Below are 5,230 nucleotides of genomic sequence, written 5' to 3' on the forward strand. Positions count from 1 at the left end.
GAATCATACTGGCCGGGTTACCTGCTCTGATGACAGAATAGAGAGAGGCTGCTGCCTCGGGGACAGCCTGAGCCACAAACTTTGTTGGGACAAAGGGGGTGTGTGAATCTCCTGAGGACCGGATGGCCTTGTGATGACCTGTCTCAACTTCTGTCCCAAGGAGCCATCTGGAAGGGAGAGGGGCCCCAACAAAAATAAGCTGGCATGTGCCCTCCACTCCTGCCCAGAGATGGCTAGAGCCAGAGCAATCCGTTAAGAAGGCACCCCCCCCACCCACTGCCAGGGAGCTGCAAGTAAGAGGAGCCAGAAATGGGGCATGCCTGGCTCTCTAAGGAACCCTCCAAAGTGCTGCGAGGCAAAGTCAGCCCTGAACACCTGAGTTCCTGAGGACCGAGGCAGCCTCAGAAGACCCTACTTTCCCCACTCTCCTCCCCACCCCCTCATCCCCATTCTGGCAGCAGGGGAAGAACGCAAGGCAGAAGGGTGGGGAAGGAGCTGGCCCCGGCCCCAAACACCCCTGGTGGGAGGCAGGGAGAAAACAGTCAGTTCTAACAAAGTTGGACATGTTGATGGGATGTACTAATTCCTGATGAGGCTGCTTTGGGAATTAAGAGTGTAAGCAGGCAATCATGGGCTTTGCCAGGATTTTCATCCAGGAACAATTTGTTGTCTCTCTCAGGTCTTGCTTGTTTAACTTCCTGATGATTTTACTATTATATAGTTCACTGAATACGCCACTCAGTAAGCTCAGAGCCTTACACAGCTGATCTCGGCGTGACAGGCTCTTCCCACCCCTGCCCTCCTAGGGAAACCCTGTTCCCTCATCTGAATCAAGCTAAACCTTGTCTTTCCAGAGTATCTTGAACTTCTCTCTACCCTCTTTCCTTATGGAGAGAGGTGCTTTTTTTTATTCCAGGAGGGCAATGCCCCAGCTTTGGGGGAAGATGCTGTTCTTTTATAATTTTTTTCTGCCATTCTCACGCAGTAGTTGTTTTTTTTGATTAACTTTATTGAGATATAATTTACCAACAATAAACTCATGTTAAGTTCAATGAGTTTTGACAAATATATAGGCCCATGCCACCACTGCCACAACCAAGGTAGGGAACATTTCTGTCACCCCAGAGGTCCCTGTGGCCCTCACCACACCCAGCCCAGGCAGCCCCTGACATGCTTCCCATCACTGCGGATGTGATCTGTCTTCCCCAGAGCTTCGTATAAATGGAATCATGCAGGACAACCCAGGCTTACTCAGGAAAAATCTCTCTAGATAAGAAGAAACCAGTTTTTTATTTTCCTAGAAAATAAGAAAATCCATTTAACCTTGGCCACTCTATCATTGGTTAGCGCGTCCTTCTGAAATGCTACGGTTTCAGGTTAGATCTCTGGTCAGCGCACATACAAAAATCAACCAGTGACTGCATAAATAAGTGGAACAACTCTCTCTCTCTCTCTCTCTTTCTCTCTCTCTCTCTCTCTCTCTCTCTCTCATCAATAAATTTAAAAAAAATTTTTTTAAGAAAAACCATTTAAAGTGTGAGTTGTTTCCTTCTAACAAGCAAACCACTAAAACCACTATTCATTCTCTCTGGAAAATGAACATACTGTAAATAATTTTCTTGACTTTTTATTTCAGTTAGTTCAAAATCTCTGCCTCCTCCCTCCTCACCCCTCCTTCAGTTTATGTTTCCATTTTCCTCTGATGTCTTGTTTATTTTGCTAGAATTTGAAAGTGTTATTGATGTTATGCTTATGGGTATTTCTAGTTTCCTTTAACCTTGGGATACAAATTGATTTTTCACGGGCTAATTCATCTTCAAGATTCCTTGGCTTGAATTTGGCCCATTCATTGATCTAAAATGGTTGCGAAGCCATGGAGCAGAACGAGGCAGATCCTAACCTACGTGGTGAGTGAAAGTCACCGTGGCTTTCGTCATTGTGGCAGGATTGTATGTGTTTCTTCCTATTCTGCCCTTCTTTTAAGGCTACCTTCACAGTCCTCCCGTCTCTACTGTCCCTTTAAACCTAAATTCTGCAGGTGAGAGCAAATCAGCTTTTTCCACTGTTCTCTCTGTGCTCCTGAGCGGGTCAAGGAGGGAACGTGCAGGATGACCCAGAGGTGATCCCAGCTCCCTGGCTCCAGCACCGTCCACACACAAAGCAGCACGCAGCACACAGAACTCAGTGGCTGGCCAGCCGTGACCTTAGCTGAGGGGGCAACCAGCCCTTCCGACATCCCGTGTTTACAGCATCCTTTGTGAGTTCCCCTTCTAGGGGTTTCAGCCCCTGGGAATTTTGCACTGGGGAAGGGACAGCTGTAGTGCTAGAGGCCAGAACATGCATAAGGCAAATCCTCTTCCTGCTCCCAGCTTTTCTCTTTTTTCCTAACCTGATTCAATTGTTCTGCTGTTGCCAATTGCCTTTTGTTCAAAGGCAAGGAGCACAATGTTGCTGTTTTATTATTAGTCACTAACCCGATGGCGTACCGTGTGGGATGTCTGCTCAGCGCTTCCCAATGCCCACTCTGAGAACAGTATCCCCTACTCCATGCGGATTTGCACTGTGCAACCCCCACCCCCACCCCCCTGCCAAAATCCTCACCATCAGACACGCACGCCTGACTGAAATTGGGCCAGGTGGGTTCTCTTGCTTGGACATTTGAAATTGGGATTGAAGGAGAGTTGGTTTGTCTCTTTTTCACCCTAAGAAGGGTGGGATGGCCAGTGCTCAGAGAGTAGAGTCTCTGTCAGGGAGATGGGCAGATATGGCCTTGTGGACAGATGCGGATGTGGACATGAGTGACCACATGGTGTCAGCAGCGGGAGACACATCCATGTACAGGGAGAAGGAGAGAGGAAGAGAGGAAGACTGGCAGGGTGAGGAGTGAGTGGGGGTGGGGTGGGGAGGGGGAGGCTCCCAGAGTCTGTTGGTTTCCAGTTCCAGGTTCAACCCAGCTGTCCTTTTGTGTTGGTTTCTATGTGATCTCCCTGTAAACTTGAATGAACTTCCTGGTTTTGCTTAAGGTAATTTGGAATCGTTTCCTGTTCGTTTACAGGAAAAAGACTCTGAATAAGATGCAACCTGGGACCAGGAAATGAAGCTGCACCTAATCACATAACTGGCTCATTTCACGGCTTGGGAACACGGATCCCACCTCTCCCGCAGGGGGAGGAATGTTTGTGGAACACGGACTGAAGCCACTGGTGAAATTAGTGTCTGTTGTTTTGGGAACTTGGACAATTTTGTCCTGAATCTGAGGCTTTAGGGGGCTTGAAAGGCCACCTCGAGGATGTCCGGCTGTGCCAGCCCCTCCCTGGGACTTCAGTAAGGTGCACGGGAGACATGAAGCAGTCCGACGCTGCCTGACTTAAAGTCGGTAACGGAAAACAGGTCAGTTATGCAACCCTGCCCCTGGCGTTCATTATGCTGATAGTATAGGAGCTGAGAACACTGCGAGTTCATTCTCAAAATTCACCGTGGGGCTTCCTGAGCTGCCGCACCTACCACTGTGCAGCCACCGACACAGCACTAATGTGGCCACCAATAACGAAGCAGCCAGGCCCTGGCCATTGAAACCAGGTCCGTTGAGACACCCTAGGGCAGTGGTTCTCAACCTTCCTAATGCCGCGACCCTTTAATACAGTTCCTCACGTTGTGGTGACCCCCAATTTCATTGTTACAAATTGAACATAACTAAAGCATAGTGATTAATCACAAAAACAATATGTAATTACATATGTGTTTTCCGATGGTCTTAGGCGACCCCTGTGAAAGGGTCGTTCGACCCCCAGAGGGGTCGCGACCCACAGGTTGAGAACCGCTGCACTAGGGGCTTTGGGGAACCCTGATCCTTCAACACTTTTGCCAAGTCCGTCTGCTGCGTCCTCTTGCTGGACAGAGGTGGCGGTGCCTCCCCTGCACAGCACACTTGAGGACCAGGCTGAGGATGCCCCACTGGGCTAATGAGGCCTCTACATCCTAAAGTGAAACCCATTAAGCAACATATATAGCAGGCGTCCTAAGAAACGGAAGTCCCTTAGACACAGCCTGCCTCTGGCTGGCCAGCTTACCAAACTGTCTAGAAACGGCTTCCAGCAAATCGAATCTCCCTAAATTAAGTCGAAGGACTGCTAATGAAGGTTTTACAGGCTTTATGCTGCCAGGAAAACTTCAAGCCTCGAGAACAGCGTTTTTAAAGTGACACAGATCCACATTAGGAGCTTCTCAGTCCCTCAGGCGAGCGCAGGCCCAAGCTCAGAGGCTGCTAACTCCACAGCCAGTTCATCTCCAATCTCCTCCCAGGGGTGGCCCAGGAGGACCCCACACAAGGACCATGTCCCCAGGAGCAGATCCTGGAGTGGCTGCACTGGCTAACCAAGGGCTCCCCCAGAGGCCGGCAGGAGTCACCGTGCATCATCCTCCATAGAATAGACCACCTGGAGACTGACTTGGAGGAGGAAGGGACATGGCCTGGGGTCAGGGCTCTCCTCATGTTCTTTGTCAGGTGTTTGTGTTGGCAGACACGTCTGTGCTTCCTCCATAGACTAGACCACCTGGAGACTGACTTGGAGGGGAAAGGGACATGGCCTGGGTCAGGGCCTCCATGGGGGATGGCGAAGATGTTTGTGTTGGCAGACACGTCTGTGCTGTGTGACCCCACTGTCATGGGATAAGGAGTAGGGCTGGTTGATTTTATTTTCCTGAAAATTTTGAATTGAATCAAAGAGAGAACAAATGGATTTCTCTGTGTGGCTAAACTACAAAGGATTTCAGCATTGCTGCCAGGTAAGCAAGGAGTTTTTAATGGTTGTGAGGCAGCCATGTGCCTGGAGGACCAGAGATGGTGCCTACAGCAGGGATGGTGCCTACAGCAGGGATGGTGCCCACAGCAGGGATGGTGCCTACAACAGGGATGGTGTCCTCAGCAGGGATGGTGTCTACAGCAGGGATGGTGCCTACAGCAGGGATGGTGTCCTCAGCAGAGATGGTGTCTACAAGCAGGGATGGTGCCTACAGCAGGGATGGTGCCTACAGCAGGGATGGTGCCTACAGCAGGGATGGAGCCTACATCAGGGATGGTGTCCACAGCAGGGATGGTGCCTACAGCAGGGATGGTGTCTACAGCAGGGATGGTGCCTACAGCAGGGATGGTGCCTACAGCAGGGATGGAGCCTACATCAGGGATGGTGTCCACAGCAGGGATGGTGCCTACAGCAGGGATGGAGCCTAC

The 5,230-nt window shown here is 50.2% G+C and overlaps 1 long non-coding RNA gene across 1 annotated transcript; it reads left to right on the plus strand.

Moving 5' to 3' along the window:
* The first annotated feature begins 1,510 nt into the window (after positions 1-1,510).
* LOC111825927 lies at positions 1,511-3,687 on the plus strand. The gene is made up of 3 exons (XR_002829162.1): positions 1,511-1,907; positions 2,039-2,257; positions 3,056-3,687. It is a non-coding gene; the product is annotated as an uncharacterized LOC111825927 (long non-coding RNA).
* The last annotated feature ends 1,543 nt before the right edge of the window (positions 3,688-5,230 follow it).

This window comes from Myotis lucifugus, unplaced genomic scaffold (assembly GCF_000147115.1).
Source record: "Myotis lucifugus unplaced genomic scaffold, Myoluc2.0 scaffold_1, whole genome shotgun sequence".
In the NCBI taxonomy this organism is placed as follows: Eukaryota; Metazoa; Chordata; class Mammalia; order Chiroptera; family Vespertilionidae; genus Myotis; species Myotis lucifugus.